The 28,000-nt window shown below is 36.0% G+C and overlaps 1 protein-coding gene across 1 annotated transcript in view; it reads right to left on the reverse strand.

The window, feature by feature from the left end:
* The window catches only part of ANKS1B (ankyrin repeat and sterile alpha motif domain containing 1B), a 1,150,548-nt gene that overhangs the window by 931,140 nt on the left and 191,408 nt on the right, over window positions 1-28,000 (reverse strand). The gene's annotated exons all lie outside the window — the stretch shown is intronic.

The raw sequence follows: 28,000 nt of genomic DNA on the forward strand, positions 1-28,000 counted from the left end.
CAGTTTCCAAATTACCCAAGTAAATAGTATTCACTCAGTTATCATCCTAATCAACCCCTCTACAGTTTTAAATGACACTGTCAACTAGAAACTTCAACTCCATTCCTCCAGACCTAACTGTTCTTCATTCTATGTTCCCTATTATGGTTACTGTTACTACTATCCATTCAGTCATTCAACCTAGACTTGAAGGTCAACTTAGTCTCTTCCTTCTCCCCTACCACATCATACTCTTACCATCTCCAATATTCCAACCCCTATTATTACTTAGTTCAGCTCTCATAATTTATCAGCTGGATTATTCAAAAAGTCTTATTAATTTCTGGAATCAAGTCTTGTATGCATTAAATCCACCTTCCATGCCTTCCATACTCCTAAAAATAATCTTTCAGCAATACAAATTTAATGAAGTAATACAAACTCTCCCTGCCACATCTCGCCCCAGACCAGATTTAAAAACCTTCAGTGGGCATTAAGTGGGTATCCATTGCCTAGAAGATAAGGACAAAATGCATTATTAGGGAATACGAGGTAGTTTCATGGCTCCTTCTACAGCAGTATTTCCTGATCACCTCCTTATACCATATCCTTTGCATCTTACATTTCACTCAGCAAAACTCCTTGTAGTTTTCAAGCACAAATCCTGCTGTTTAATGCCTTAGTGTCTTTGGTGGTACTGTCTTCTCTGTGTAAAATGCTATCCATACTCCCCCTCAACCCTGTTTATCTGAAGAAAACCTAACATCTTTTAATATGCAAACATTAGCTCCCTATGAAGCATTTTTTTGCTCCTTATCTTCTGTGTCCTCAACTATGTCTGAAAATATTTCAGCAAAAGGTAGCATTTGCTTTATATGTCTTTCTCCTCCTACTAGACTTGAAGTAGGTTAGACTCTTTAGGAACCATATCTTAATTACCTATGTATGCCTAGTGCTTAGCATTATGCCCAACACATAGTGTATCCTTATACATTTCTTGAAATTCCTTCCTCCTCAGTTCCTTTAATATCACCCTTTCCTATCTTTTCCCCTACTCATATAATCTTTCAGTTCTTTCTCAAAAAAAATGTTTCTCAGCTTTTCAGGTCTTTATTTTTTCCTTGTTTATTTCTACCAACTCAACTATCGTAGACAATCTTGCCCCTCTGATCATTGCCTCTGATTATCAGCTATTGATTAATAATCTCCAGAATAAGCAACTCCCAACTTCTACCCTAAGTTACAGTTCCATGGACTTTCTTGTACCTTCAATAATTAAAATTCAGCTATTGAAAGATTCCTGCATGCATGCTAAGTCACTTCAGTTGTGTCTGACTCTGTGCAACCCTGTGGACTGCATCCTGCCAGGCTCATCTGTCCATGGGATTCTCCAAGCAAGAATACTGGATTGGATGCTCCCACCCAAGGATCAAACCCATATCTCTTAAGTCTACCTACATTGACAAGCAGGTTCTTTACCATTAGTACCACCTGGGAAGCCCTGAAAGACTCTTACATGACAGCAATTATACCAGATGTGTATCAGAACACATATCCATTAACACATGTGCTCTCATTCATTCAATCATCGTGGCCATCCTATAAAGTAGGTACAACTCCTTTTTTAGAATGAGCAGAGACATGGAATTTATATAATATGCCCAATGTCATATAGTTAAAAGGTACTGACACTGGGAGTTAAGCTCAGGATCAGTGAAATCCCATTTCAGAATATATTTACTACTTAATCAGATTCCACCAAATCAACATGTTCACATTTATTTTATCATTTCTAAACTCAAGTAATTCCTACTTATATGATTTCTGTCTCCATCCATGACATTAATATTACCAGCAACAATATAGAACACTTTCAAGTCATATTTAATTCCCCTATCTAACTTTCCCATATCCATTTGGTCACTAAACCATATTCTATGTCTGAAAAGTCTCATGAAGGACCACTGCCTCTTCACTGCAGTATTCAAGTAACCAACCCACTATTCTCCCAAAGGTCTGTGCCCTCCAGCTTACCTTCCATTTCTCTGAGAGTTTTTTTCTAAATGAATCTGACTGACCTCTGGAGAAGATGGCTGTCTGAGTACACATGGGCAGTTCTCTTCTCCACTTTCTAAGATTTCAATCAAAATGATCAATGAAACTTCAAAAACCGGTATTGGAAACCACAAAGAATGGCATATTACAAAATTGAAAAATGTTTGCAAGGTATAGTGCCGAAGGATTTGGGCCCAAGTAAGACTCTTTACTTGTTAAGAAGTAATTTATCTGAGATGCAAGTAAAGAGAACCAGCAGGATTTCACAAGTATGCACAATTTTGGAGATATGAGGCGGAAGGTGAAAAAAGCGTGCAGCAATGGGGAAATGTGATAGAGTACCACGGCTGAGATCCCAGGTAGACATCAGACAGATGCCAACTCTCCACATCCCTTCAACTGCAAGGGCAGATATTAGGTTCTCTGGGTGGTCTAAGGCAGCTACCCTCCCCTCGACTTCATGCAAAACTTAGGGACTACTTCCATCAGTCAAACTGGAGAAGGTATTCACATACTATGGTAGCCCTAACATTTCTCTGTCAATGTCCTGGACTTCTTTGATACTTTCTGTGTGTTTAGCGGTATAAATGCTATAAATATTGTCTAACCCATTTCACACTAACTTCTTTATAAATTCAAAATCATGTGGCCTTGAACCTCACTTTGGAGTATGGCATCTATTATCTTGGATCTTTAAAAGAAACCCCCATTTTAATATCTTATTACTTCAATACCCTGGGTAATTCTCTCTCACTCAAGATAGAGACTTTTGCTCTTGCTTTCTCTTCTGCCTGGAATATTCATCCCTGAGGTTGTTGTTGTCGTTGTTTTTTTTTTTTTTTTTTTGGCTGATTGTTCCATGTCCTTCAGGTCTTTGCTCAAATATTATCTTCTCAGCGTAACCTTCTGTGAGCATCCCAGCTTACAGAAGCTTAAATCCCTTATTCTACCTTAATTCCGTCTCTATTTTTCTCCATAGCACTTTTCTTCTATCATACTATTTTCAAATTTTTATTTTATTTTCTCTCTCCTCCCACTTAAATGTAAATTCCATAAAGGGCACTATAAAAAAATACTATTACTATTATAATAATAAATACTATCATGAATACTATCATATGAATACTAGTATACCTCTGTGAAATATTCCAGAAATCAGATTTTAGGAACAGCACTGTTTCTGGCCTGCATATAGCATGCCAGATAAGAAAACCACTGGCTAATATGAAAGCATACTGTAATTCACAAGAAAGGACCAACGTGAGGGTAAGAAAAAATATTACCCTATAAAATCAAGTTAATTTAAAAAATAAGAGAAAACATTTGTACACATGTACACATAAGTTATGTGTGTGTGTGTGCACGTGCGCTCTAAGCCAAATCAAAGAAAAAACAAAACAGTCTTCTAAGCACATAGTTTATGTGAAACAAAGATAAGCAATAACAAATGGGAACAAAAACTAGATTCTGACCAAAAGATCACTATCACATAGGAATCACAAGGAAAGAATGAAAAGTAGGCTTCTGCTAAAGAAAATCAAATAATTGAAGTAGAAAATAGTATTTACAACCATAAATTAGTAAATTAGCAAAATGATTACACACAGGAAAAGAGAAAATAGAGAATACTGCAAAATTTCTAGTTCATACAATTGTATACCTGGTAATAACCTCTCCTGAGTTAGAATTAACTGAGAAAGAGCAGGACACTTTGAATAAGGTTTTAGAAATGTTGAAGTCTGAATGCCTGAAAACATGCCCAGGGTAAACTTGGAAGTATAAATATGGAACTCAAGAGAAGGCTGTGGTTAATGATACATTACTGGGATTCTTTGACATGTACATGGTAGTCTAAGCCTCGAGAGTACAGAGACCATCATGGTATGTGGTGGTGATGATTTAGTCACTAAGTCATGTCCAACTCTTGTGACCTTATGGACTATAGACTACCAGGGTCCCCTGTCCATGGGATTTGTCAGGCAAGAGTACTGGAGTGGGTTGCCATTTCCCTCCCCAGGGGATCTTCCTGACCCAGGGATCAAACCCAGGTCTCCTGCATTGCAGGTGGATTCTTTACTGACTGAGCTACCAGGGAAGCCACACCTAGGTATAACATATAAGTTTACAAGACAGCTCAACAACAAAGCAGTTGGATAGAAGAGAGACAAGGAAGTAAAGCAGTGTGCCACAGAAAACAAGGGAAGTGAAAGTTTCCTGAGGAAATGCCTTTCAAAATGAACAATGACAAACATCTGTCTGGTTACACAAGCTCCAGAGAGAGGTCTTATTGTCCACATTTCCCTATATTTATTCTTGCTGGTGGCTCAGTGATAAAGAATCTGCCTGCCAATGCAACAGACAACAAGTTTGAGAAGATCAAGATCTTTCCTGGGTCAAGAAGATCCCTTGGAGATATGCATTTTACTGTAAATTTGATCATTTACAATTAAACCATAGACTTGCATGCTAGTTCACAGAAACAATGCCAAGACAGGTTGAGGGCATTAAGAAATAAGTTAATTCCCTGCTGTTCAAGCTGGTTTTAGAAAAGGCAGAGGAACCAGAGATCAAATTGCCAACATTCGCTGGATCATGGAAAAAGCAAGAGAGTTCCAGAAAAACATCTCTTTCTGCTTTATTGACTATGCCAAAGCCTTTGACTGTGTGGATCACAAGAAACTGTGGAAAATTCTGAAAGAGATGGGAATACCAGACCACCTGACCTGCCTCTTGAGAAACCTGTATGCAGGTCAGGAAGCAACAGTTAGAACTGGACATGGAACAACAGACTGGTTCCAAATAGGAAAAGGAGTGTGTCAAGGCTGTATATTGTCACCCTGCTTATTTAACTTCTATGCAGAGTACATCATGAGAAACGCTGGACTGGAAGAAACCCAAGCTGGAATCAAGATTGCCGGGAGAAATATCAATAACCTCAGATATGCAGATGACACCACCCTTATGGTAGAAAGTGAAGAGGAGCTAAAAAGCCTCTTGACGAAAGTGAAAGAGGAGAGCGAAAAAGTTGACTTAAAGCTCAACATTCAGAGAACGAGGATCATGGCATCTGGTCCCATCACTTCATGGGAAATAGACGGGGAAATAGTAGAAACAGTGTCAGACTTTATTTTTTTGGGCTCCAAAATCACTGCAGATGGTGACTGCAGCCATGAAATTAAAAGACGCTTACTCCTTGGAAGAAAAGTTATGACCAACCCAGATAGTATATTCAAAAGCAGAGACATTACTTTGCTGATTAAGGTCCATCTAGTCAAGGCTATGGTTTTTCTTGTGGTCATGTATGGATGTGAGAGTTGGACTGTGAAGAAGGCTGAGCACCGAATAATTGATGCTTTTGAACTGTGGTGTTGGAGAAGACTCTTGCGAGTCCCTTGGACTGCAAGGAGATCCAACCAGTCCATTCTGAAGAAGATCAGCCCTGGGATTTCTTTGGAAAGAATGATGCTAAAGCTGAAGCTCCAGTACTTTGGCCACCTCATGTGAAGATTTGACTCATTGGAAAAGACTCTGATGCTGGGAGGGATTGGGGGCAGGAGGAGAAGGGGACGACTGAGGATGAGATGGCTGGATGGCATCACGGACTCGATGGATGTGAGTCTGAATGAACTCTGGGAGATGGTGATGGACAGGGAGGCCTGGTATGCTGCGATTCATGGGGTCGCAAAGAGTCGGACATGACTGAGCAACTGAACTGAACTGAACTGAACTGAATATGACAAAGTCTGTGATACAAAGAAAGCATAATTTAAAATCCCATGTATTTTGCTCTTTACTAAACCACTAAAAGTCAAATCAATAAATATATACATTAAAATGACTATGTGCTTAAGTTCTTATTCTATGATTGCTTTTATGAACAATTACAAATACTAGAAATTATTTTTGAGCATATCTTTACATCCTTTTATTTCTCCAGGCAATGGTATCAGTGTCTTTCTTTCTCTAAACTAGCCTTGATAACAAATCCTTTTGATCTCATGCTACTATATCAGCCACATCTGAGTGTTTCCTAATTCATAGCCTACCTGGCCGAAACTCTGCTTTATTCAGATAGTGTCTGAATAAGCAACCTCTTCAAAGAAAGTACTTAATTATAATAGATAATTATATCAGAGTCTTGCTACAAAATGGACTTCTATTATTGTAAGCCTACAAATATAGGCAAAGACTTTCATCCCAAGTACAACAAAATACTTGTTATATTGGAAAAGCTTTATATATCTTTATAACTTTCCTGATTTTATTTGTATTAATTCTGAAAGATATGTCATTAACTATCCTAATGAGGAAAAATGGTGATACAGAAAAAATATTAAAATATATGGAAAAAAGGGATATTGGGAGCAATAAAGAAAGGAGACAATGAGGGAAAGAGCTTCAAATGAATTAATTTTTACTTTAAAAATTCATAGGGTTAGTTTCTCCTTTACGAGAATCAATTAAATAATACTCTCAATGTAACTTTTCTCAACATACACTAAATAGTATAGAATTTTGCAGACGGTACCAATTCCCAGGACTCAATCAGGGAAGTAGAAACTTCTAACCTAAAGCACAGGCAGAAGACTGTCATTAAAAGTTTCACTTACAACTGTGACTCCAAGAGAGAACTGATAACTTAAATGACCCATGATTAAAGACAAAAGCTTAAGGAACACTGATGTTGAACCATAACAAACTAATGAGAACATGAAAACAATAAAGATACAAATTTGCTTCAAGCTCACCTTCATCAGATTTTAAGCTCCATTATTCTGTTCAGAAGTCATTAACAATACATTTAAAAACCCCTCTAAGTACTTCAAAAAACAATATTAAAAAGAGTGAAATTAATGGAGATCCTATCCATGTGGCTTTTCACATAATGAGAATAAAGTCTCTCCATCGTTGCTATTTGCAGTTAAGTACAAACAACAGGCTCAATTTTCTATCACATGGGGAAAAGCACTAAAATAATGTTTTAAAGTGTTAAATTTGTATGCACAAGATGTAAGCATCATATTGTAAAAGTATTTTTATGCTATAAACATAACAAAATTGTAATTTACATTTTAACACAAAAACACAAAACCTGTCCGTTTAGTCTTTTTAAATATCTAAAGTAAATGGATTGTATCATTTGTCATACCAAAAAAAGAAATTCACTTTTAATAGTCATAATTATATTTCATGACACAATACTTAACTGTATCTGAAATATATCATTTCTTGTTTTTAAAAAAATTCTGTTACGATAGTAGGAGTTCATGAGCCACGTATGTTGAAAAAGTATGTTCTTAGACAAGCATGATTGATTCCATTATACCAGTCATGACAAAAATGACTTAGAAATAAAATAATTTGTGTGCACCATTACACAGCTGATGAGTGACAACACTAAAATTTAAACCAGAACTTTGAGACGCTAAACTCAGTTTATGAATTCATGATATCAGTGAATGAATTCTATTAGCTCAAGGTTTCTAAATAAAGTTATTTCCATATCCAGTGAGTGCAAGACCAGTCACTCAGTCATGTCTGACTCTTTACAAGCACATGGACTATAGCCCATCAGATTATCCCAGCAAGAATCCTGGAGTAGGTTGGCATTTCCTCCTCCTGATGATCTTCCCAACCCAGGGATCAAATCCACATCTCCTGTGGCTCCCGCACTGGCAGGCAGATTCCTTACCATTGAGCCACCTAGGAAGCCCTCCCATGTCTAGTATATGACTGTGCTGAGACAAAAACAAATAATGATACCAATATAGTTAAATGAATAATTCAGTATAACAAATATTTTCTTTAATTTCTATCCACGTATTTACTATTTAAAAATGAAATGATTATATTAGCCATTTGGTTATTAACAAATCCAAACTAAAATTTCTTTCCCCAATATCACCAATGATTTCCTATTAACTCTAAAGGCTATTTTTCAGTTTTCATTGATTTTGGTGTCTCAGCAGTGGGCTATTTCCCCTCAAATGTTCTCATGTAGTTCTTGTCATAATACTATCCTGAATTTTTTTCTATCTCTTTACTTCTTTGTCTATATATAAACACTGTAGAGGAAAATGTCGAGTTAAGTTCACATTGACAGAAATTCCAGATACAGACACTGCTTGATGAAATTAAATGTAAAATAAACATTACAGAAAGATATCAATGCAACAAAAATGTGAGAGTCAGCAACATTATTCAGGATACACACAGATGTAAACTTCTAGGTTCCAAAGTTCTCACTAAGGAATGCACAGTTGTGGAGGATTCTACTAAGGATAGTCACATCAGATCAGACTTACAAGAAGCAGAGCTGTCCTATCATGACTTAACCTTATACATAGAAGCAATCCAGCATGCAGTCTGAGATTAAAGATGAAGACTGAAGGTACATCTTTTAAACTTCAAGTTGTATGATTTATAACGTGATTGCAAGAGTACTATACATAATACAATCAAGTATTTTTCAGTTCAGTTCAGTCACTCAGTCATGTCTGACTCTTTGCAACCCCATGGACTGCAGCATGCCAGGCTTCCCTGTCCATCGCTAACACCTGGAGCTTATTCAAACTCATGTCCATCAAGTCAGTGATGCTATCCAACCATCTCATCCTCTGCCATTCCCTTCTCCTCCCTCCTTCAATCTTTCCCAGCATCAGGGTCTTTTCAAATGAGTCAGTTCTTCACATCAGGTGGCCAAAGTATTGGAGTTTCAGCTTCAGCATCAGTCCTTCCAATGAATATTCAGGACTGACTTCCTTTAGGAAAGTTGGATCTCCTTGCAGTCCAAGGGACTCTCAACAGTCTTCTCCAACACCACAGTTCAAAAGCATCAGTTCTTCAGTGCTCAGCTTTCTTTATAGTCCAACTCTCACATCCATACATGACCACTGGAAAAACCATAGCTTTGACTAAATGGACTTTTCTTGGCAAAGTAATGTCTCTCCTTTTTAATATGCTGTGTAGGTTGATCATAACTTTTCTTTCAAGGAGCAAGCATCTTTTAATTTCATGGCTGCAGTCACCATCTACAGTGATTTTGGAGCCCCCAAAAATAGTTTGTCACTGTTTCCACTGTTTCCCCATCTATTTCCCATGAAGTGATGGGACCCGATGCCATGATCTCAGTTTTCTGGATGTTGAGTTTTAAGCCAACTTTTTCACTCTCTTCCTTCACTTTCATCAAGAAGCTCTTTAGTTATTCTTCACTTTCTGCCATAAGGGTGATGTCATCTACATATCTGAGTTTATTGTTATTTCTCCCGGCAATCTTGATTCCAGCTTGTGCTTCATACAGCCCGACATTTCGCATGATGTACTCTGCATATAAGTTAAATAAGCAGGGTCATAATATACAGTCTTGACATACTCCTTTCCCAATTTGGAACCAGTCTGTTGTTCCCTGTCCAGTTCTAGCAAGTAGTTTTAAAAGTCCTTAATCTTCATATTCAGACTCTCTAGAAAGGCATAGTCCAACTTCAGGTAGGACTGATGTAATAATCCAATAATTCCTAGTTATTTCATTTGATATTTTCTAAAACAAATAGCCTAGGAGTAAGAAAAAGGTTGCAGCCTTCTTCGATAATTTGCTATAGAAACTACACCTTTCCAGGCTCTCTTCATCAGCAACAGATTCAAACTCAAAGCCAGTTTATACCGACCATGCAGAAATAAGCACATTTCAAGGATGCCAGGTATAGCTAAAAAGAACTCCCTGAGATGTGACTGAACACTTTTATTCAAGTAGAGATGGCCCACTACCCAAGCTCTGACGTGGGCACATAGTCCAGGCCTGACCAATCAGTGTATATACATCTCTGGGGACACTAGGATCGAGCCATGTGTCAAAATGTGACCAAGGTTAGACATTTTTCTGGAATTTGGGGAAAGATGACTTTTTAGTGGGATTGTTACACTAAAAAGATTTTTTAATATTTGGTTACTTACATTCTTTGCCATCTGCTGGGGAAAGCTTGCTTGAGAATGTATATAGTATAATCTATATGAAATGGAGGGAAACCAAACTGAGAGATAGAAATAGATAACAGATTACATTGTTTATTTTCATCTGACCATACATAAATGCTTGGATTTTTCATTTATGTGAGTTAATGCATTCTTTGTTTTTTTTTTTTTTTTTTGCTTAAGTCAATTTGAATTGGTTTTAGAGAAATACATAGAAAATTAGAAAATCATATACTGCAGAAATTTAGAAAATTTTCTCTTCATATTTTCAACAATGACCTGGTTTAATCTACATATAGGTGTCACCAAGTTGGGAAAGTCAGCCTTATGTGCCCAGTCATTTGCTCCCCATTCGTTACATAAGAATAGGCCTTGGGCCTGGAACATTTCCTTATCAAGAAATGGAGTTCATGCAGCCTATTTCAGGTTTATGCCCTTTTATGGGAATATCTGGGTTTCCCTGGTGGCTCAGTGGTAAAGAATCCACCTGCAATGCAAGAGACTTGAATTTGATCCCTGGGTCGGGAAGACCCCCTGGAGTAGGAAATGGCAACCCACTCCAATATTCTTGCCTGGGAAATCCTATGGACAGAAGAGCCTTGGCAGGCTGCAGTCCACAGGGTGGCAAAAAGCCAGACATGACCTAGCAACTAAACAACAACAACAATGGGAATATCTTGCCCAGTTTCAGGTTCATTTTGTTCTAGTAAGCAGTGCAGTAATGGTCCTCACTAACAATGGCTCTCAGCTTTCAGGATTTTAGACTCTACAGGGGCATTGAGTTGCTTCTGCTGTACAAGACAGGTGCCTGATCTCTGTTGGTGCCAGGAGGAGACTCTACTGGCCATGGGGAACCAACATACTGGAGCTGATCTTCTGCTATCTCTTCTCTATTTAAGAGACATAGAGAACACTCCATCTAGTGTTTGACAGAGCTGTGTTTTCTTTGTTGACTCCAGTATTAACATGCAATGGGCAGAAGCATTTGACTGCTATCCTAATGGTTGATATCATGATGTCTTTGTTATCCTCTATGTAGCTGGAGTCCTCCCCTGGCATGGGAGCCAGTGTACAGTGTTCTGTTTGACACACCTCTTTGATGGAAGTAGACAAAGCTTTACCATAAGGCCTAAAGTATGATCACAGGCCATTTCAAAATAATGAAGTCTAATTCTCCTTGTCAATAGAAATAAAATGAGGTCCAAGGCTACACTTTTGACTTTAAGAAAGCTAGTATTGCAGAAATAGTTGCCTGAGATTTAAAGATCTTAATAGCAAGATAAATAAAAATATTACTTTGGGGAGGAATCAGTATATACAATAAGGAATTTTACAGCAAATCAAATGAAAGCAAATATAGTTCACCATAAAGAAAGTAGTGAAACCAAAAATAATATATCTAGGAATGCTATCACATAAACAGGTATAATCCAACTTTTAACCATGATTTTTAAAAAAGTACTCTATGAATAAGAACTGTAAAAATCAATATGTATATAAGGAAAAATTATTTAAATTATAAAAGATATGCAGTCAATTCTGATTAGGTAATTACTCACCCATTTTCACTACTTTTAGGGTACATAGCTAGACTATATTTTTCAATTTCCCTTGCAGATTGGAAGGGCAATGTGACTATATGAGTGGCTACTAGTCAATAGAATATGAATAAAGTGATGTTTGCTATTTCCAAGCCCATCCTCTACAACCTCTGACCTGTATCCTCCATCATGTTCACCCTCTGACAACTTTTATAGATGAGCCAGATGACCTTGGAAGCTTGTGCTCAAGATATCCAAGCAAGGAGATACAAGGAGTCTGGGTTCCTGAATTCCCACTAGGAAGAGGGCCACCTGGTGATCAGGAGCACTTACTATGGACTTTAAATGAATGAGAAATAAATAGCTATTTATTTCACAATTTTTTAGTCAAGCATTTGGGATCACATTTTTATTACAGCATTTGTCTATCCACTTATCCATCCATCTAGTCATTCATTCTTTTGTCCATTGGTTCAATAAATATAAATAGGTCTCCTTTTATGTAGCAGGCAATGTATGAGAATCTGAGAACATGCTCTCAAGGAGTCCATAGTCTATTATTTTCGAGAACAAGAATCCAACAAAATTTATAATTACTTACTACAGTGATAATCATAATAAGTATTATTAAGGAACATTGGAATTCTGGACCATAGGAAGCCTTTTAAGGAGAACCTAATCCAAACCAAGGAGAGGGTTTGAGGATGGGCTAAGATTGGAAGGAAGTCACATTAGAGCCAAGTTTTGATGGATGATGAGAATTAAAAATGGTAAAATTGGTATGGGTTAGAGGAGAGTGCAAGAACTCGAGGCATATAAAGACAGATAAAAGAGATTATGGGAAACTCATGGAGGTACTGGTTAGTGGGGAATGTAATGAGAAATGAGAACATAGAACTACACAGGAGTCAGTTCATGACATGCCCTTATTTCCTTACTCTATTATGAAGTGGTCATTGTCGTTCCACTTTTTAGTGTCCCTCCCACACTGTATTTAAGCAGGACACCTTTTCATTTACACAACTATTTCTTTTTTTCAACACACTTTTAAAACTGAAGAGCTACAATGTATCAGGCAACATGCTAGATCCTGGGAATAAAAGAAAAAATAGTTTCTCTTCCCCATTTTCCACAACACTTTAGGCTATCATTTACTGAATTGTTTGGTAAAATATTTTATCACCCTGTATTTCTGTTATTTGGTTATTCTACTATTATTCTATTACTTGGTTATTTCTATTCTAATATTTCTATACATATACTTTCTCTGCCAAACTCCAAGCTCTGGAGAACAACGAAAAATGCCCTATTCACTTTTTATCTACCCTGTAACAGTAGCTGGTACATAGTAGAGGTACAATGAATATTTATTGATTGGATGACCTGAAGCAGTACAGAAAAATGGATAGGCCTTTTAAAATAAAAGGCTACCTTTAAAAAAAATAGACTTTACTTTTTAGACCATTTTTAGGTTCACAGTAAAACAGAGTTCCATTTTAGTTTTTTCAATGTACAGTGCATTTTTTAAGAGTATAAAATATCATAATGTGTCTTTTCTATTTTGCAGAGTATTTAATGTATTGGTAAGTAATAATATTGCCTTAATGTAGAGCTCTTTCACAATATACCTTTAAACATAAATTATAATTTTATAGCAGAATCTTATTATGTAACTAAAGATCTGAGTAGAATTCATGTTTTTAATCTATTCAAAAATATGTATGGAGCACTTACTATTTGCAAAGCCAAACACTCTGTGAACTGCTTACCATTTATACTTCAGTGTCATGAAATATAATAATGATTATGTAATAAGTAAAATATGTCAAATTAACTTTTCATTGCCCTTAATTATAAACGTTAGTCAGATCTTGTGACAAAAGAACAATTTTACCATCTTATTTCATAAGTAATATGCTTTAAAATCAAGACTAATTAGCTGTTAAGTTGTATGATCATATAGAATAAAGATTATACATTCATTTGAATTTCAGCTTCTTTTAATGTAAGATGTACTCTTCAATTCTGGATTTCCATTTCATTTTTTCAATAGTTCCTATTTCTCTTCTGAGATTCTCCATCTGTTCAAAGGAAAAAAAATGGCCTGAGCTGGTGTAAGGAGGCTATACTCTATAAAGACTTGAAGTACACCTTGTAAGATAAACAGAATTTAAACAGGAACAGAAGAGTGAAAGATAATGAGCAAAGAGAATGAACTAAGATACACTAGTGATATGTTTAGATAAATGCCAAAAGGACAGGGTATATTGGTGGGAAGAAGGAGAACAGAAAGAAGTATCATTGGATAAGGAAGCATAAGAGCAGAATCGAAGGACTTTGACATTATTGAAATCCAAGAGGAAGAATTTTTCCAGCATAGAGAAGTCAAGTAAGACTCTCATCTATTTCTTTATCACAAGTTGAAGCATACAAACTCCATTTCAGGAAGGCGTATCTGGTAGTGTTACATAGGGATGGGTCAGAATTAAGACAGATTGACTACAAAGAAAGGAATAAATACTAGTTCAGTACCTTCTATTCATCCAACACACTGCTAAATACATTTTACACATTCTCACATTGTCTTCATGATAACTTCATGATAGGGTAGGAATTACTATGATCATTTTATGGAAGAAGAAACTGAAGCTCAGAGAAAGTGAACAACTAACTCTGGCATATAACTAGTAAACAGAAACCTAAGGATACAAATCCTGATCTGTACAACTCCAAAATATATGCTCTTTCCACTATACAGATGACCAGCTTAGAAACTATATAATCCAAATATAGAGAGTTGAGGGCCTATGGTAGAGTTACTTTATTTCATTCAATAAATATTTATCATGTATCTATCATGTGCCAGGTATCATTTTAAACACTGGGATGACAGTAGTCAACATCATCAAAAAAACTTAAAAAACAATAAACTCTGCCCACAGTGAAGCTTATATTTTAATCAAGGGAGCCAAACAATAAATACAATAAATAAGTAAAACCTATGGTACCAAAAGGGAGATCAAACCAGTCAATCCTAATGGAAATCAGTCCTGAATATTCACTGGAAGGACTGATGCTGAAGCTGAAACTCGAATATTTTGCCCACCTGATGTGAAGAACTGACTCATCGGAAAAGACCCTGATGCTGGGAAAGATTGAAGGCAGAAGGAGAAGGGGACGACAGAGGATGAGATGGTTGGATGACATCACCCACTCAATGGACATGAGCATGAGTAAGCTCTGTGAGATGGTGAAGGACAGGGAAGTCTGGCATGCTGCAGTCCATGGGGTCGCAAAAAGACACAGCTGAGCAACTGAACAACAAAAATAAATGTGGGGTCTGCTGGTCCATAATAGGTATTTAAAGCTGTGAAACTTTCGTCATGTTTAGCTAAGAAATTCCACACAGAGAAAGAAGAAAAGTCTCCAGGGACTGAGCCCTGGGAACAGGATATGCGGAGGAATAAGCAAAGGAACTGATAATGAGAAGCCAATTGATTAGAAAGAAAACCAAAAGAGAGTGGTGTCCAGGAAGTGAAGCAAAGAAAGTGCGCATGTAAAGGAGGGGGCATCGTCAACACTATCGAATGCTCCTCAGAGATCCCGTCAGACAAGAATTAAGAACTGTCTACTGGGCTTCCCTGGTAGCTCAGACAGTAAAGCGTCTGCCTACAATGAGGGAGACCACGGTTCGATCCCTGGGTCGGGAAAATCCCGTGGAGAAAAAAATGGCAACCCACTCCAGTATTCTTGCCTAGAAAATCCCATGGACTGAGGATCCTGGTAGGCTACAGTCCATGGGGTCGCAAACAGTTGGTCACGACTGAGCAACTTCACTTCACTTTCACTTATCAGAATTAGCAATGTAGAAGTCACTGGACACCTCGGCAAGGCAGTTCTGGTGAAAAAGAAAGCGTCATAGGACTTGTCTGAAGAGAAAATTGAGAGACATTGGAAACAAGAGACAATTCTTGCAGAGTTTTATTGTAAAATATAAAATGAATACAGAAATGAGGCAGTTCCTAGAAGATGAAGTGGATAATAAACAAAGGGAACTCTGTAATACACCAGGAGAACAAAAGAAATGGGAAAGGGCTAACCATAATACGGAAACTTTTGTCCTGAAACAATGAAATAACTGTTCCATTATTAAAGAAAGATGGAAAATGAGAACAGGTACAGATTTCAGTGGAAAATAATTAATTTACATTTTGACAGGTTGGGTTTCAAAAGGAAGTGAGATGTTTGTAGAAAGGAGTCTTTCTGGCAGCTGTAATACAAAACTGGAGAGTAGTAAGATGTCGAGGATAGAACTGTAGATTTGGAAATAAAGAACAATGAGCTGCTATCTGAACACAAAGAGCTGTTCCCACTCCAGAGAAGAGAATGCTCAATAAAGAACGTAAAGCCAAGGGACTGTGAGGAGGAGAAGTCAAGTAAGGAAAATACAAACAATGAGTACAGTGGTTGCCTACTTGATACAACTGGAATCAAAGAGAAAAGAAGTGAATTCGGAGAATCTCCCGTAATCATCCAAACCTGAATTTAGTATCTTTCTCATGTATTTAATGCCACTTGTATTAAATATTTCCCATGTTATAACATTTATTACAGTTTCATCATTGCCTGTGACTATGTCTGTATTGGCTGATAAAACTAGAAGTTCAATGACAGCAGAAGCTGTATCAATCTTGTCAATATACATCAGGGCCTAGTACAGAACCTGGCACAGAGTAGATATAAGACAAATAATTAAGCATATCATTAAATGTATTATTCTATTAATATAATATCATACAGAAATATGATATTAAAATATAATTAGCAGTGAATTTAGAGGAAGCAGAAACTTTTCAGCTTTGCTCCCATAAACCAGATCATATCACTTCCCTGCTTACAACTTTTTTATTTAAAAAAAATTTGATCACTTTCCATGACCTGTAAGTGTCTAACCTGGCTTTCCAATCCCATTCCATTCTATTCTTTATCTTGTTCAGTATACTCTAGTTTATCCCACTGCGCTCCTTTCTGGTACTTAAATATATTAATCTCTTTTGCACCTCAGGTAAGTGTTTATTTTTATTCCAAATTTTCTTTCCTTGGTACTTTATGATAGGATTCTTCTCTTCCTTCAGATTACAGTTTATACAGCACTCCTCAGAGAGGTCTCCTTTAGCCACTATATATAAATAATCACACCTCAGCCCCTAATTGGACTTCCTTGGTGGCTCAGACGGTAAAGTGTCTGCCTACAATGCAGGAGACCCAGGTTTGATCCCTGGGTTGGGAAGATCCCCTGGAGAAGGAAATGACAATCCACTCCAGTACTATTGCCTGGAAAATCCCATGGAGAGAGGAGCCTGGTAGGCTATAGTCCAGGGGGCAGCAAAGAGTCGGACACGACTGAGCGACTTCACTTCACTTCACCCCCTAATTACTCTAGCTCATCACTGTGTGTGAATCAGACATTTTGGTTAAGCAAGTATGAATCCAGGTTTACAAATAATCAAAGAACTTCTTAAAATTAGGTTACAGATAAGAAAAGAATTTTGAAATATGCCTTCTCATATCTGATCTATGAATACAGAATTCAATGCTTTGAACTGTAATATTATAACATTTAGAAAAGATCAGATTCTTCAGTGTTGATGGCTACATTCTCAAAACCATAAAATGTCACTTGTTCCAAAGGTTAGGATAAAATTAAAGACCTCTTAAATTAAAGGACAGAGATACAAGTCCTTATTGATATTATGATATCTCTCCTCTTCTTCTACTCTCCCTCTTCACATGTACACACACACACACACACACACACACACACACACACGTCCTCATGTATTATGGTTATGTATTCTATTAAAAGGATGATACCAGTAGAAGGAAAATTAATTAATAAGTTACTGTTCAATCTCTGGGACCATCTCTTTCTAAAGTCTTATCTGGCACTTGGCTTAACTCCCATGAAGGGTGTTTTGGTCCAACACAACCTTTGAAGATTATGGTGGTGAAACCTCATCTTAATTTATGTTATCCAGAACTTTGCAGATTATAGTTATGAGGAAATGAAATGAGTTCTAATTAGATAGAATAGATGAAAAGGAAGACATTGATAATATCAAATTTTAAGATTAGTTGAATATCCAGAAAAAAATTATTGAGCACTTACTATACTCTAGGAATTAAAACAAGCACTTCAAATAGACAGGTTTAGTTTCAATCTTACAGAGTTTTACATAAATAAGGGGGGGTTAGGGAGAAGCAGACCAAATTTGGGTTGTAACAAAGAAGATACAGTTTTAAGGAACAAGTGAGCAGCACTGAAAGAATTTGAAGAACTAAAAATGAAATGATGATAAGGATGATAATATACTCTTTGGAATATCACTTTATACTTCATACTGGAATGGGTGAATTTAACTCAGATGACCCTTATATCTACTACTGTGGGCAAGATTGCCTTAGAAGAAATGGAGTAGCCATCATGGTCAACAAGAGAGTCTGAAATGCAGTACTTGGATGCAATCTCAAAAATGACAGAATGATCTCTGTTCGTTTTCAAGGCAAAACATTCAATATCACAGTAATCCAAGACTATGCCCCAACTAGTAATGCTGAAGAAGCTGAAGTTGAACAGTTCTATGTAGACCTACAAGACCTTTTAGAACTAACACCTAAAAAGATGTCCTTTTCATTATAGGGGACTGGAATGCAAAAGTAGGAAGTCAAGAAACACCTGGAGAAACAGGCAAATTTGGCCTTGGAATACGGAATGAAGTAGGGCAAAGGCTAATAGAGTTTTGCCAAGAAAATGCACTGGTCATAGCAAACACCCTCTTCCAACAACACAAGAGAAGACTCTACACATGGACATCACCAGATGGTCAATACCGAAATCAGATTGATTATATTCTTTGCAGCCAAAGATGGAGAAGCTCTATACAGTCAGCAAAAACAAGACCAGGAGCTGACTGTGGCTCAGATCATGAACTCCTTATCGCCAAATTCAGACTTAAATTGAAGAAAGTAGGGAAAACCACTAGACCAAGATAATCAAATTCCTTATGATTATAAATCAAATTCTTTATGATTATACAGTGGAAATGAGAAATAGATTCAAGGGACTAGATCTGATAGAGTGCCTGATGAACTATGGACGGAGGTTCATGACATTGTACAGGAAACAGGGATCAAGAACATCCCCATGGAAAAGAAATGCAAAAAAGCAAAATGGCTGTCTGGGGAGGCCTTACAAATAGCTGTGAAGAGAAGAGAAGCGAAAAGCAAAGGAGAAAAGGAAAGATATAAGCATCTGTATACAGAGTTTCAAAGAATAGTAAGGAGAGATAAGAAAGCCTTCCTCAGCAATCAATGCAAAGAAACAGAGGAAAACAACAGAATGGGAAAGACTAAAGATCTCTTCAAGAAAATTAGAGATACCAAGGGAACATTTCATGCAAAGATGGGCTCAATAAAGGACAGAAATGGTATGGACCTAACAGAAGCAGAAGATATTAAAAGGAGGTGGCAAGAATACAAAGAAGAATTGTACAAAAAAGATCTTCATGACCAAGATAATCACGATGGTGTGATCAATCACCTAGAGCCAGACATCCTGGAATGTGAAGTCAAGTGGGCCTTAGAAAGCAACACTACGAACAAAGCTAGTGGAGGTGATGGAATTCCAGTTGAGCTATTTCAAACCCTGAAAGATGATGCTGTGAAAGTGCTGCACTCAATATGCCAGCAAGTTTGGAAAACTCAGCAGTGGCCACAGGACTGGAAAAGGTCAGTTTTCATTCCAATACCAAAGAAAGGCAATGCCAAAGTATGCTCAAACTACAACACAATTGCACTCATCTAACACGCTAGTAAAGTAATGCTCAAAATTCTCCAAGCCAGGCTTCAGCAATACATGAACTGTGAACTTCCAGATGTTCAAGCTGGTTTTAGAAAAGGCAGAGGAACCAGAGATCAAATTGCCAACATTCGCTGGATCATGGAAAAAGCAAGAGAGTTCCAGAAAAACATCTACTTCTGCTTTATTGACTATGCCAAAGCCTTTGACTATGTGGATCACAATCAACTGGAAAATTCTGAAAGAGATGGGAATATGAGACCACCTGACCTCCATCTTGAGAAACTATATGCAGGTCAGGAAGCAACAGTTAGAACTGGACATGGAACAACAGACTGGTTCCAAATGGGAAAAGGAGTACGTCAAGGCTATATATTGTCACTCTGCTTATTTAACTTCTATGCAGAGTACATCATGAGAAACACTCGGCTGATGAAGCACAAGCTGGAATCAAGATTACCAGGAGAAATATCAATCACCTCAGATATGCAGATGACACCACCCTTATGGCAGAAAGTGAAGAGGAGCTAAAAAGCCTCTTGATGAAAGTGAAAGAGGGGAGTGAAAAAGTTGGCTTAAAGCTCAACATTCAGAAAACGAAGATCATGGCCTCTGGTCCCATCACTTCATGGGAAATAGATGGGGAAACAGTGGAAACAGTGTCAGACTTTATTTTTGGGGGCTCCAAAATCACTGCAGATGGTGATTGCAGCCATGTAATTAAAAGACGCTTACTCCTTGGAAGGAAAGTTATGACCAATCCAGACAGCATATTCAAAAGCAGAGACATTACTTTGCCAACAAAGGTCCTTCTAGTCAAGGCTATGGTATTTCCAGTGGTCATGTATGGCTGTGAGAGTTGAACTGTGAAGAAAGCTGAGTGCTGAAGAATTGATGCTTTTGAACTGTGGTGTTGGAGAAGACTGTTGAGAGTCCCTTGGACTGCAAGGAGATTCAACCAGTCCATTCTAAAGGAAATCAGTCCTGGGTGTTCATTGGAAGGAATGATGCTGAAGCTGAAACTCCAATACTTTGGCCACCTCATGCGAAGAGTTGGAAAAGACTCTGATGCTGAGAAATATTGAAGGCAGGAGGAGAAGGGGACAACAGAGGATGAGATGGCTGGATGGCATCACCGCCTCGATGGACATGAGTTTGGGTGAACTCCAGGAGTTGGTGATGGACAGGGAGGCCTGATGTGCTGCGATTCATGGGTTGCAAAGAGTTGGACATGACTGAGCGACTGTACTGAACTGAACTGAACTTATAATTTGTATGGGACTTTAACAGCATTTTTACTTAATTTCAAGTATAAAATAGTTTAAAAGTTAAGTTGCATAGAATGAAAGATAAAAATCATATGATCATCTCAATCGAAGCAAAAAAAGCTTTTGACAAAATTCAACATCTTTTCATGATAAAACACTCAACAAATTGGGTATAGAAAGAACATATCTCAATATAATAAAGGCCACATATGACAAGCCCATGGGTAACAACATACTCAGTGGTGAAAAGCTGAAAACTTTTCCTCTAAGATAAGAGGGTGCCTACTCTCATCACTCTTTTTTAACATAGTGCCATAAGTACCAGCCAGAGTAATCATGCAAGAAAAATAAATAAAAGGCATACAAATCAGAAAGAGAAGAGCAAAACTGTCTTTGTCTGCAGACAATATGATGTCATATGTGGAAAATCCTAAAGACTCCACCTCCATCTGTGGCTCTCAGATTCCAATGAAATCCACCAAAAACCTTAGCACTAATCAACAAATTAAGTTGCAGGATACCAATCAACATATAAAAATCATCCACATTTCTATATACTAACAAGACATTTGAACAATAAATAAAGAAAACAACCCTATTCAGTACAGTATCAAAAACAATGCAATACTTAGGTATAAATTTAACCAAGGAGGCGAAAGATCTATACACTGAAAACTATACCACTTAAATGAAAATGAAGACACAAACATATGGAAAGACATTCTGTATTCATGGATTAGAAGAATTAATATTGATAGAGGTTTCATACTATCCCCAAACCATCTATGGATTCAACACAATATCTATCAAAAGTCCAATGACATTTTTCACAGAAACAGAAAAACCAAAACTTAATGGTAAATCTTTGAACTGTGATGTTATTGAAGACTCTTGAGAGTCCCTTGGACAGCAAAGAGATTCAACCAGTCCATCCTAATGGAAATCAATTCTGAATATTCATTAGAAGGACTGATGCCGGAGATGAAACTCCAATACTTTGGCCACCTGATGTGAAAAAGAGACTCATTTGAAAAGATCCTGATGCTGGGAAAGATTGAAGGATAGAGAAGAAGGGGATGACAGAGGATGATATGGTTGGATGGCATCACCGACTCAATGGACATGAATTTGAGTAGGAGTTGGTGATGGACAGGGAAGCCCAGCGTGCTGCAGTCTAAGGGGTCATAAAGTGTCGGACACGACTGAGCGACTGAACTGAACTGAAATGGTAAATCATTTTGCCTTGATGACTAATTATATTTGCATTCACAGGAACAGAAAAAGAAAGCAAAAGCAAATTAAAGTCAGATCATTGAAATCTGAGATCCATAGATCTGTGTGAGGAAGAAGAAAATGGATCTGAGTAGTTGACTGAAAGAAGTTAACATTTTAAAATGCTCTAAAAATTTTGTTTTTAATTTAAAAAAATAAAAAATGTTCTAGGGCAGTTCACAAAGAGCACAAGAATCACCTAAGGAGTTTATTGTAAAAATCTACCTCCAGACATTCTGATTCAAAAGTAGAGGTCAGAAAGACTTTTTCGAAATACTCTGCTACAGATGAGAAATCTGGAGATCAGGATGATTTATCTAAGGAGTAGAACTGAGATTCAAACACAAGTCTCTTTCAGTTCCAAGTTCCTGTTCTCTACACTATAATGTTACTCTAAGTTACAAATACACGTCATTCCCATGGAATTCTCCAGGCCAGAACACTGGAGTGGGTAGCCTTTCCCTTTTCTAGGGGATCTTCCCAACCCAGGGATCAAACCCAGGTCTCCCGCATTGCAGGCGGATTCTTTACCAGCTGAGCCACACGGAAGCCCATGATGTTACTCTAAGTTACAAATACATGTTATTGAAGAAATTAGTATAATTTCTTAATGTGAGGACTCAGTAAATTAGTGAAGCTGATGATAATAATTATGACAATAAAGATCTTTAAATGTTTCGGGAAGTGACACCACGCTAAGTAAAAGCAAGATTATAGAGTAAAAAGAAAATCTTCTTCAAAGCTAGAATAGATTTATTTCAGTAACATAGAACAGATGATTATAGGAAAAGATATAACATAGTCAATGTTTGTCTCACTTATTTTAGGGGCAAGCTATTTCCACTTTTATTAATATATACGTCTCACTGGTTCATTATCCTGGTTCATTTTAGAACTTTTTCATTCCCTGTCAAATTCACTGTCTTGACTACCTCATTCTTTCTCCAAATTAAGACTTTGTTTCTCATTATTAATTATTTGGCAGAATAAACTGGCAGCTATCAAGTTAATGGAACTGTTGTGAAACTAAGCAACCAAAATATTTAAACTTTAAAAAGCAGTATTGTAAAGTAAAATAAAGTAAAAATAAAAATTTTTTAAAAATTAAAAAAAGCATAGATGGTAGAAATAAAAATTCTGGCAAGAGCAAGTTAAAATAATACCAGACAATTTTAAAATTCTAAGCCTGAGATTAAAGCAGGCCGCATAGAATATTTTCCATCTACTGTTATTGACTTTGATTGTATTGTAGAGAATCTAATTCTTCATCTGTTAGAGGCTGAATTGATCCCAGTATTCAGTAGTCATGTCTCAAATGGTCCCATGATAAAATACATTAGAAGCATGAGCGAGTTCAGTAATTTTCTTTTTTTTTTTTTTGGTTACTAGTTCAATACTCTATTAGAATTAATTGCTCTTCAAGGTGAAAAACATTTCCCGGAACACAAAAATAAGTAATTATCTCCACTGACGTGTCTCTTTAAGCTCAGGCTCTAGAATGATTTCCTTTGGCATTAGGAAGCAAAACGGGATTCCTTTACAATGGCAGGCTGTCCAAAGCCTTTATTCCAAAACAGGATCAAGAATTCTCAAATGCACAGCATGAAACAGAATTACAAATCAGGTGCATTATGGCAAATGAATGAGGTCAATGTGACAAGCGGCTGAGAGTTGTCAAAAAATAACTTCGTCATTATCTGGAGAGCAAGGTTAGAAGAACGTTGAATTATTATCAAATTTCCAACAAAACATTACAGTTAACTCATGAGAAAAAATATAGATTCTCAGGGAAATGATAATAGCTGAGTTTTCTGTTGGGAAGATTAAATTCAAGTTAGATATAGAGAGATCACCAAGAATGGAAATATCAAAACAAAGATTGGCTGATGTTATATCTGCAGAGTGATCAAAAAACTTCATGAAATTCAAATATATAGAAGTTTAATTAGGAAGGAAGTTTGCTGCCTTTGGATAATTTAACAGAATGCTCTTAGGATTAAGAGATATTTTACTGTCAAATATGTTTCAAAATGTGCATACGATACAGTACTATGCGCCACTTCATAATCAGCAAGAATAATTAACAATTAGGGGGAGAAAAAAGCCAGGGTGTGAAATAATATGAGAGAAATATAAAATATAAAAGTGAAATAATATAAAAGAAATATATGCAGAGTTAAATTGCACAAAACTTGCCAACACAACTCCATTCAAATAATAACCTTTAGGTGCTGCTAAAGTGTCTAGGTTTCCCCTCAGGAGAAAAAATACGTATTTCATCCCTGATGCTTCTTATTTATTTCTTAGATACATGGGATAGTGAGAAAATAATGCCTTTTTTAATTTATATCTTAAAAAATGATTTCCTGAAACCTAAATTCTGAAATTTGCTCTAAAGATCTTTATGCTATCATCAAATTTCTCTAAGGCATGGTAGGTTCACATTTTAAAAGTGTGTACATTGTTTACACACAGAGGGAAAGCTGATACATGACTTGGGAAAACAAATGAAGTGACTAGAAAATGTTTTTCAGATAATTTTATATTCTTTCAAAAATCTAAGTTTCAGGGGTTGATAAAGAATGTGAAGATATTTATATTTCTTCAAAATTTACATTCTAGATTATATAATGTCTTAATTCAACTTAGAAAATGATTCCATTTGCATATTATAAAAGAACTTAAAACAGACTGACTTTTGAATTAAAATTATGCAAGATAAAATGCAATTTTTAACTTGAGCTTCCTTTAAGAATTTAATTCCTAATTCACTTATTTGAGTAAAATTTTTCAAACTACCATCTTAAGGCTAATATTTTAATAAAACCAAAATCTCCAATTCAAAAATAAAAGTTCTTACATAAGATGGCTGGTTTTATATTTTAAATTACTGAATTAGAGTGCCCTCTATTGGATAAAAAAGGCAATAAAAGTTAAAATGATAAAGAATAGTTAAAATACCTAAAAAATTCAAGCCAAGTCATTAATATGTAAAACATATTTATTAAAAACATAAATGCTACACAACAGATTTTGCTTTACTTTGATTTCTTCTAAATTACTTCTGGATTATCTGTCATATGACAACAAATAAGTTGAACGCTTCATATCATATAAACTTAAATTTTAACTGAACTCAAACGCCTGTCCTTCAGCCAGTAATGTGAATAATAAACAAAAGTGTTTTCCACATTTAACATTCCATTATAATATAGAAATAATTGCAACTTATGATTATGGCTGAACTACAGTTCGAATTTTCCTTAATGATGAACTAAAACCTCCCTACTTCAAGAGAGCTCTTAAACTGCACAGTATAATTAGGCTGGGCACCAGAAGTCTGAGATTTATTTAGATCTAAAATTCCAAAATTCTGTGGTTTTAGTTAGACCTCAGTTAAGACTCATTATCTGAGGCCTGGATTACTTCAGTAAGGTCCTAGCAGAGTTTTGGTCCTCTAGACCAATAATATACATGTTAGTATAAGCTTTTTAAAGAACAGTGTTCAGAATCACCCAAAACAATTCTGTTTCAGTTGTTCTGCCATGGTACCTGAGGATGTCTGCATTTTTTGAAGCTTTCTAGATAAGTCTAATGTACGACCATTGCTAAGAATCACTGTTTGAGTCTCTCCCCAGAACATCTGACATCGAGGTACCACTTCTAACTTCTAAAAATGTCTCCTTCATAAATGGACTCCCATACTCAAGAGTTATTCTCCTCAACATCAATATTAAACTTCTGACTAGCTTCCCAATCTAATTATCTGCGCTGTTCTGTAACAAAATAGTTGAGTGGTAAGACTGCCTTTGTCCAGATCCAATAAATACCATACTGGCCCTGGTATTTACTGTGTAAACTTAGGAAGGACAGACAAGTTCTATGTGCCTCCATTTTTCTTATCTCTAAAATGGTAGGACGAATAATACCTCTCTCATAGGATTAGTGTGAGGATTAAATCAATTAATAAAAAGTGTTATGTCAATGTTAAAAATTATTATGACTTATTCAGATTCACTCTCCACTACTTTTCTAAACAAACTCTCATGGTAAATTATCCTCATTTTAAGTGCTAGGCCTTACCTTTGGGCTTTTGCACATTATGTTTCTGCAGACTGAAATTCTCTCCCATTCATTCATTTCAATACAAGTGCAGAGATTATTTCCTCTTCCTCCAGATTGTGATTTAATTTCTCCCTACCTCCATGAATCATTAGTCTCTCTCCCTACCTATAAATCATTAATCTCTTCCTTAAAAAAAATTTCCTTTGGCTACAGGGTAATTTAGTATAAGAAATATAGCTGGGAATTAATGACATTGGCTCTGAGTTTGAATCCTAGATCTGTAACTTACCAGCTGAGTCATGTCCAACTCTATAACTCCATTATTAGGATTACTGTATGGATTAGGTGGCTTAAGTAATATAAAGAATTAAAATATCAAATAGCAAGCACCTAATAAATGCCAATCCTTATAATATTTATTTGTTTTTTATATTAGTCTTGTCTACACACAGTGATTTAAGACTTCTTGGAGCAGAAATTCTGAACTCGAAGTTAGAAACCACACCTCATTATTGCTATTATAAGTGCTACAGCTCACAACACTGTAATGACCATTTATATTATATGATCTATAAGTACTCAGTTAAATTTTTGTATAATTTGAGAGTATAATTCATTTTAAAAACTTGGAAAAACGTTCTTGATAAATAGAAACAGACATTCGACAAAACAGGAATTAACCAAATACAACACAGGCTGTAGAGAAGAGTTAAATAAATTGCATTGCTTTTTAAATATTCAATAACAAGTTTCTACCAGAATCAACTTCTGAAAGTCAACTTTCAATAATGCATTTTATGCATCTAAAATCCTTTAGATTTTTCTCATTTCCTAAAAAATAAATACCAAACTTCTCAACCTGACATTCAAAATCATCCATGGCTTGAACTCATTCTATCTTCTAATCTTATCTCCATTGTCCCCATTTATGAACTTTATTATTCCAGGTAAATAGAACTATTTACTCTTACTCATGTGTACCCTCTACTCTTCTGCTTCATGTAACCTTTAATATTTTTGTATGATAATGTTTTCAAAGAACACAATATAAAGTTTTACTACAGGAACAAAGAGTGATAGCTTTTATGGACATATAAGCTTGAATTTTGAACTTAAGTTCAACTTAGGAGCATTCATTTCTCCCTTAGTACTGTCACAGTCTTTTTTTTTTTTAATAAAAAAAGTCTTTGACTTATAAAAAAAAATTGGCCACCACTCACCCCAAATTATGTCACCCTCTCAATGCCAAAAGCCCTTGCCATCACTACTCAAAAGATATAAGGTTGAATTATGGTCTCCAAGTAGAGCATGCAGACCCTAGGGTGCACAAGATACCAACTGAATAAAAGAACAAAATCAGATCATCCATTTTACATTTTATCATCCTCACTTGAAGTTTTCTTATAGTATATGCCCCATAATTTATAGCATATATTCTTAAAAATTATAAATAAATACATTTGGGATGTTTGCTCAAAATTTGTTTACTACTGGTACATAACAAGATAAGTTTTGAAACCACTGTTATAGAATATCAGGTCTTTCAGAAAAATTTGTGGGTTGAGAAATAAAAGACAAGAAGTAGCCACTTTAGAGATATCTTTAGATATGGACCTAAACACTATGTATTGTTTATGTAGGATAAATATGTCTTAATTTCTAATTAACTTTCAAGGAATGTGGAAATGTAACTGGTTTATAATTTGAGTTAGCATAGGTCTGTTGTAGATCAAAAAAAAAACAACAAGGAGTTTTGCCCTAACATTAAAGTTAGTACAGTAAATATTTCATTACTATAAAAATATCATTTGGGAAAACATACAAGTATTTACTTCATTATACATATACTTAATCAATTATGAATAATTATACTCATAAAGAGCTTTTATTGGAGCCAATAATGTGATGTTTTTTGAAACACAGTAAAAGGAAAAAAAAAAAACAGGCCTAGAATGTATGACTGGCCTTGGACCTAGACTAGCAAATACTACCCT

The sequence above is a fragment of the Budorcas taxicolor genome, chromosome 5, assembly GCF_023091745.1.
Source record: "Budorcas taxicolor isolate Tak-1 chromosome 5, Takin1.1, whole genome shotgun sequence".
Taxonomy (NCBI): Eukaryota; Metazoa; Chordata; class Mammalia; order Artiodactyla; family Bovidae; genus Budorcas; species Budorcas taxicolor.